We start from the raw sequence: 7,909 nt of genomic DNA, 5'->3' as shown, positions 1-7,909 counted from the left end.
GAGAGAGAGAGAGAGAGAGAGAGAGAGAGAGTGTGCATGCATTTACATGTGTGTGTAAACCAGGAAAAATGTGTGTGGATGGGCAGGGAGTAGGGAAGGGGGCTTTGAGAATATATATTTATTTTTAAATCCATCAAGTGTATTTAAGTCATCTGGGAAGATGAAGGCAAGAGTGTTTACTACATCACAGTCCTTCCAGGTGGTCTTCCATCAATAGGTTAGAATCATTTCTCTCTATGGTGGCTTTTCAGGCCTTCTTTGGGGCCCCTTCAAGGAACTTTCTAGGGTTAAAGTTCTCCTCAGGGAGGGTAGAGCTGGGTTAGGAAATGCTCTCTAGGGCAGTGGTCGCCAACCGGTGGTCCGCAGACCACTGGTGGTCTGTGAGGTCTGAAAGGTTGGCGACCACTGGTTTAAATAAACCTTTGGAGCAGCGGTCACCAACTGGTGGTCCCCGGACCACTGGTGGTCCATGAGGTCCAAAAGGTTGCCGACCGCTGCTCTAGGGCACTGGCTTATCATGATGGGTAGCAACAATTGCCTCATATATTCTCCGGGCAAAGGAGTTAAGTCCAGAAATGAATTAAGCCAAATCCGTGCACCTGAAGCAGTCCCGAGGCCTCTGCTAAGGGTGGAGATGGTGCTCCAGAGGGCGGGTACTTCACAAGCTGCCTGTCCCAACCTGCATGTGCTAGCCTAACAAAGAACCCAGAGTTCCTTTCACCATTTCCTTTGACGTGTTTGGCATCAAAAGAAAGTACAAAAACAAAAAAATGCAGCCTCTCAAAACGAGGCCATCCGGGACCCCTTAGGTTTACATTTTCAAAGCAGAAGTAGGTGGGAGTCAAGGCCATCTCTTTCTGGTCCAAGGATCCCATGAGATGATTTGGAGGAAGCACTTCAAGGAAGCTGAGTAGAAACAGCTCTCGGATTTCATTAGGCCTCAGCTCCCCTGCATACCGAGCTGCACCACATCAGACCTGCTGGGCCCCTCACCACATATTTCCCCCTTTCTGCACTCGGCTTTCTATATCAGAACCTGCACTGGGATATTGAGAACACTCAGTTGTCGACAGATAAGTAAAAACTGATGTGATGTCACCATAGAGATGAGCAGATATGTGCAGAGTTGCAGACACACTTGTATTTATTCATACAGTATATTATGTGTAGGTGCAGATACTGAGTAATTGAATTTAAAGATTTTTAGCATTTCAGATCTAACTCGGGTTACTTTTCTTCATATCCGTAGGGATTGTGGGTTTATTTGTTTGTTTGTTTTCTGTTGGAGTTTCTAATCAGCATCGTAGAGGATTGCAAGGGTGTCTTCAGATAGTGAATCTGACTCATAAAAGGCATCATCTTGGTAAAGGAGGGTTATAGGCTACAAAATTACTTTCTAACAGTTGTGTAAATTTGGCCAAAACATTATTATCAAATGTCAACAAATAAAGGATAACCTCAGTCTACCCCCTTTTTGCTTTAGTATCCTCCCTCAAACACACACACACACACACACACACATTCTACAAGCACAGGAGAGCACATGAGCCATAGGAAGGTGTGGGGAACTGAGAACCTTCCTCTCCATGGGGCCCACTCTCCACAGTTTTCTCTACAGTTTTATTTGGCTCAGTTGGAAGAGCACATTCCATGCTCTGGGCCAAGAGGAAACAAAAAGAAAGTTACCAAGGGCAGCTAAAGACTTTCCTGTTCAATTCAGAATATGCTGGGTGAACCTGGAAAAGAGTGAGAGATACTGGAGACATCTTTTATTGGAGATAGAGACTCAGCTCCACAATCCTGATGGGGCTTATCTGAGCTCAAAGGAAGAAAAACTGCACTAATTAGTTTTCTATGTTAAAACTGTGCCTTTGCACAACCACTAGTGAGGAAAACAAGGCAGGCCCTGGATTATGGGGTAGTAGCACTGGCCAGTAATTATCAGGAGCATGAGAAAGGCAATTGAAGAAGCAGCAGGACATAATTATGCATTTTTAGAAATAATGTATCAATCTTAAGGAGAAGAGGAACTGAAAACAGAAGGATTAGAACATATACATGCATGTTTTGTGCTGTGTGTGTGTGTGTGTGTGTGTGTGTGTGTGTGTGCAGCAGGAAAAAGATAGATCTCGCATAATTTGTGGTGGTTGATCTCAGCCACAGCCACAAGTAATAATCCAATCAGGAAGACTACCTTTGGAGAAAATTGATTCTAAGGTCTCCATATAAATATTGCCCTATGAGGCATTATTTGCCATTTGTAATTGGCCTTCCTGAGAAGCTGACCCCTGGAATCGAAAACTGAATGTGAATGGTTTTGAATGGAGACTCTGTTGGCATTAATCATCATGATGATGCCATTGGTGGTGCTATTGCTGATTGCAGTGTGTAAAAATGGAAATTAAATGACAGTTTATTTTTAAATCACAGTTTATATTCAAAAACCATACACTGATGTAAAAATCTACAGAAAATCTGAATAGGTAATGATATACAAGACTCAGTTGTTCATTCAGCAAACATTGTAAGAAATGTTTTCTAACTCTTTACTCTCTTCTAGGCCAGGGTCTGAAGATATAGGAGTTACAAGTTAGAACTATCAGCCTCCAAATGAATGTGTCAAGGTTAAGTAACCAGGATGACACAAGTCCTGCTTATTCCTTATATGATGGGTATGGCAAGAACCAACGTAGAAGGTGTCCATCAGAGCAAGCATGTCAAACTTGCGGCCCGCAGTCTGCATGCCTTGTTTATTTGGCCCATGTTAGTCCTTGAGTTTGACATGCTTGGTCTAGCCTTATCCTCAACTTTCTAATTCTACAATCAATTAATTGAGGTGGTTTTTGAACAGGCCACTTAACTCCCGCTTTTAGCAGTGTTAACCATAGAGGTTGGACTACGTGGTCTCAAAATGTCAAAGATATGGGATTCCTCTTTTAAGAATCCTACTGATTCTCATAAGACTAGAGAATAACAATTAGTTTGAGGAGGAGAAAAAAAAAGGATGAAGCCACCACTAATCAAGGGGGCAAAGTTGGGCACGTTTTTGGTTGTTTACATCTGTGTCTTGTTACAGAAGTCTCCATGTCACTGTACGTTGTTATGTCTCCATGCAACCCTGAGTGTTTGTCTGTTTTGGAAAGGTCAGAGGATGTCTGTCCTGAAAATCCCTTTGATCTTCTATCACCATATCCAATCAGCCTGCCTCGTGGCCGAGGCCTTGCGAGTGGAAAGAGTAGGATTTTGCTGATGCCTGTCTGCATTTTGCAATAACTTTCCTAGCAATTTTATTTTCAAATATTACTGGCACATTGCCATTTATCCTGATAGCAAAAGTCACATTGTTCCAACACATAGTCAGCACAAAAAATGCATACACACAAAATTTGCATTCAAAATTTTTGTTTCCCTAGTGTTTTTCCCCTAGGCAGCACAGATTTCATTTCACCATTTTGCCACAACCTTAGCAAGCTTTCAACACAACAGGGTCATTTAGGAATAATTATATGAGCATGTGTGAATGAGCCAAGAGCTCTGATGATACACACATGGTATAAGAACAAGAAAATGCATACTCCACCCATTTGCTTTGTCTAGTATATGCTCGAGGTGAGTGGCATTTTGCCTGTTTGAGTAGGAAGCAAATTGGACTCTTGGTTTTCTAAGAAATGTTTATGGCAGAAAACCTCCCCACCTTCCCCATCTCAAGAAATCAACCTGGACATTTCCTTGGTCTCAGCTCTATTATGAAGAGATCATATATCCCAGCAATTCTCTCTGTTTTTCCCAATTCTCTCTGATTTTTCCTGGTAACTCCTGGGCAGTTTATTTCTAGGGTTTAGTGAATGATGCTGGCCTTGCCTATTTGTTCTCTGTACATCTTCTGGGAAGAAAACAGTTTGGAAAACCAAAGTTGTATAAACTCCTAATCTAGGGTATTTTTTAATGAGGCTAATTTTCTTATAGGCCCGATGGGAGCTGGATGGTTCAAAACAAGAGTGCTACTGCCTGACCGATGTAGCTCAGTGGTTGAGCGTTGACCTATGAACCAGGAGGTCACGGTTTGATTCCCAGTCAGGGCACATGCCTTGGGTTTCAGGCTCCATCCCCTGTGGGGGACGTGCAGGAGGCAGCCCATCAATGATTGTCTTTCATCATTGATGTTTCATTGCTGTTTCTATCGCTCTCTCCTTCTCCCTTCCTCTCTGAAGTAAGAAAAATTTTTTTAAATAAAAAACAAAAACACAAGAGTGCTACTAATTGGGAAGGGACCTTGTAGCACCATTTCATTTTATGAAGATGCCATTTGTTAAGAGGAAGAACCCAGATAAATAGCACGTTGGCTTACCCAATTCAATAATAAATTGTATCCATATGCCCACCATATCATTTGCTCTCTGTATATTATTATTTATTGAAGTTTTCCTGTAACAAAAGCATATGGACTGGATTCTCCACTCAGGAAAGCATTCTTGGGGCATGTCCTTGTGGCAGGAAGAGAGTAGTTTGACCAACCCATGTGATTCTGGGCCTTCATTACCAGCTCCTACAAAATATGGTCACTATTTAGTTGACATCCTTCACCCTGATGATTAAGAATGATGAGCTATGTAGAAAATGGGTGTTTCTACTTAACTTATTCATCTCAGTGTTTCCCAAAGCCTGAGCTAAAGGCCATCTGCATCAAAATTGTGGGGGTGAGGGGGGGGACGTTTGTTTAAATATTCAGATTTATTGGCTCCATTCTAGACCTACCAAATTAGTATTTCTGTAAAGGACAAGGAATCTGAATTTTTACAGAATTCCCCATGTGATTCTTTGTACTTTTTAAAGTTTGAGAAATCCCTCTGTCAAGTGACTGGACAAACTAGAGTTAAAAAAAAAAAGCAAGGGTCTTAATTTAAAGGAAAATGCCAAGAACAGGAGAATTATTTCCAATTCAGTCTCACACCTTCATAAATACTAACTCTTTGCTACTCAAAGTGTGGTCTTGGGCCAGCTATATCAGCATCAACTGGGGACCTATTAGAAATATGGAACCCCAGGCCCTCCATCAGAACTACTAAATCAGAATCTCCATATAACAAGATTTGTTCAGGTTCCATGTATAGGCTATTGCAGTAATTTTGAATCAGTGTGCTGCAAGTATTTCTAAAATACCTGCAATACCTGACTTTTTAGTCAGGGGCACTGACCTCTTTTCCCATAGATTGTCAAATTAAAAAAAAAATGACAACAGCTGACACAATGGCCATCCAGTGGGAATGAATCAAAATTATACCTATTTTTGGTCAGATCAGCAAAAAATATATTTCTGGTGTGCCGCAGAATTTTAGTAATTAGTTTATGTTTTCCATGAGATGAAAAAGGTTGAAAATCACTGGGCTATTGGAATCCAGGTTATGGAATCACTTCGGAACACAGACTCAAACTCAAACCAATCAGATTTTCTGTGGCATGTTCCCCTGTAAAACTGTTGGGTGAAGATCTAAAACAAATCGTGAGACTAAAAACATCATTGGCACCACTTTTATAGCAAACTTTTCACTTCCTATCATTTGCAATAACTGTCTCCAATTAATATTGTTTGTTAAATATTTGTTGGATCCACTTCTCACCTCTCCCATAGGAGTTAGTTTGGGTTTAGTCATGGATATCTCCTCACTCTCTCTTTGTGCTGGAGACAGGTGAGCAATCATTTCCTCCAAGACACTGCATAGATGAGAGACTCTCCATCAACTCTGCTCTCAAAGAAGTTCCAAACTAAAGCAAAAAAAAAATATGATGTGTGGGAAAAACACCCTTCTACAGCTATAGGAATACCATGTCTAGACATATCAGATACCTGACTTTCAGCCCAAGGAAATACCATCTGAGAAATATGCAGTATCACAATCTGGCTATATTTTATGTTCCCTTTCCATCAGTCTGGGCTAAATTGTGTGTGTCACGTTTGGCAAGCATGGGTGAGCTAAATGGAGCTGTTAGCTGTCTTTCAACATATTTATCTGTTTCATTGCCTGCTCTAGGATGTCTTTGTGATCATTATATTGGGATCACAGATAATAGACCATTTGAAATCTTACTTCAATTAAAACTTAATCCTTAGATGTCAATAATAGTGTTTTATACAGAAGGTTACAATAAAAGCTGTGTCTTTTATGCATATCATTAAAACAAACAAAAAAAACCATCAAGAATAAAAAGTGGCCTCAACATTTTCCAAAACAAGAGGCTTGGCACTATGTCATAAACATTTGTCACTGTGGTAAAATTATGGTTATATTTCAATATCCTCTGCAAATTGACAGAGTCACATAAGATTTATGAGAAAAAATCACAATGTATCATCTCACCACTTTACATTCATTCCCCTATTGTATAAGAGAGAATTGATTGCAAAAGATGCTTTTATTTCATAAAATTGAGAATATAATTTGAGATTATAAAGAATTAAGTCTTCTTGTTCATATTGCACACAAGGAAATACAAAAGAAAATATAAAGTAACAGGATGTATTCGTGGCTGGAAGAACTGTTAAAGAAAGACTGGAGTGAAAAAAAAATTTTTAGCAAGCCATGCATTTGGATGAACACTCAATCCATTATAGTGTATCAGGTAAACCATTTCACCAAAATAAATGTTTTGTGAAGGTGATGCTGATGAAATTTCTTCTCCTGCCCATTTTATAGCATCAATAGGATTAAGGAGGCTCTCTATAGCTTATTCATCAATAGAATACTTTTGCTATTTGGGGCATCCATATTTCCTTCCTCTTATTAATAGTGCCCCAGGTTTGGTCTGGGTTTCAGCTCCTCCACCATGAGGTCCAAGTGCTTCAATGCAAGCTAAGCCTCTCTCCAATCCAGGAATTTATATATGGTTAGTTTAAGCCAATCACAGTCCAAGATACCACAGTGTTTGGGTCAATGTGGGCATGTGATAGAACTTTCCCAGAGAGATGTCAGGAGACTATCAGAGTTATTGCTTCTAGGTAAGAACTACTCCAAACTTCTTTGGAAGCTATTTAACCCTTTTCGGTCCAATGTCCAGGCTGACTCCACAGACCAGGCGCTAGGAGCAGGTCCAACGTGGAGCTGAGGTCGACACCGCAAACCGCTGCGATTATATGCATTGTCAGTACGTTCAACATTCAATCCAGTCAATTAATTTGGACCAGACTGTTTGAATTCCAAAAATAAAATTGGACCGCAAAGGGTTAAAGAGAATCTCTCTTTCTGTTAGTCATATACAATGTGTCTGTAAGGTCAAACCTTATTTCACCACGTTGCTTCCATAAAGAACAAAGTCTCCAAAGGGAAGAGGGAGGGATGGAGTGAATTGCAAAAAGAAAACAAGAAATAACTTAAGCAGAGTCCTTATTAATACACTAGAGGCCCGATGCACTAAATTCGTGCAAGAGTAGGCCTTCCTACCCCTGGCTGCTGGCACTGGCTTCCCTCTAGCACCTGGGACCCGGGCTACCCGGGCTTCCCTCGCAGCTCCGGCTTCATCCGGAAGGCCGGTCTAATTAACATATTATGCTTTTATTATTATAGATGCTAGATTACATCTTGCCTCTGAACTTTTCAGTTCATAAAACAATAAATTTCTTTTATCATTTAAGTCAACTAAGTCAACTTGAGTTGCATTTTCTGTTATTTGTAACCACATAGTCCTTATTGTGTGCTTACCATGAGCAAATTACTTTTGCAAGAGCTTTAAATATATTCTTTTATTTCATCTTCATGACAACCCTTTGAGTACCCTTAAGGGGCACTGTTATCGTCTCCATTCTGAAGAGATGAAATTGAGTTACAAATAAATTAAGGAACTTGTAAGAAATTTTGAACAGATGGTAAGAGTTAAAACCAGATTCAAACATAGGCATTCTGAATCCAGATCCATG

General features: G+C 40.2%; 1 long non-coding RNA gene across 1 annotated transcript; it reads right to left on the bottom strand.

The window, feature by feature from the left end:
- Window positions 1–1,829: 1,829 nt before the first annotated feature.
- LOC106724477 lies at window positions 1,830–7,227 on the bottom strand. The gene is made up of 3 exons (XR_001360281.1): window positions 7,145–7,227; window positions 1,878–1,882; window positions 1,830–1,840 (listed from the first exon to the last, which is right to left on the bottom strand). It is a non-coding gene; the product is annotated as an uncharacterized LOC106724477 (long non-coding RNA).
- Window positions 7,228–7,909: the final 682 nt, after the last annotated feature.

Source organism: Myotis brandtii, unplaced genomic scaffold (assembly GCF_000412655.1).
Source record: "Myotis brandtii unplaced genomic scaffold, ASM41265v1 scaffold84, whole genome shotgun sequence".
In the NCBI taxonomy this organism is placed as follows: Eukaryota; Metazoa; Chordata; class Mammalia; order Chiroptera; family Vespertilionidae; genus Myotis; species Myotis brandtii.
This window is presented reverse-complemented; position numbering and strand designations above follow the sequence as displayed.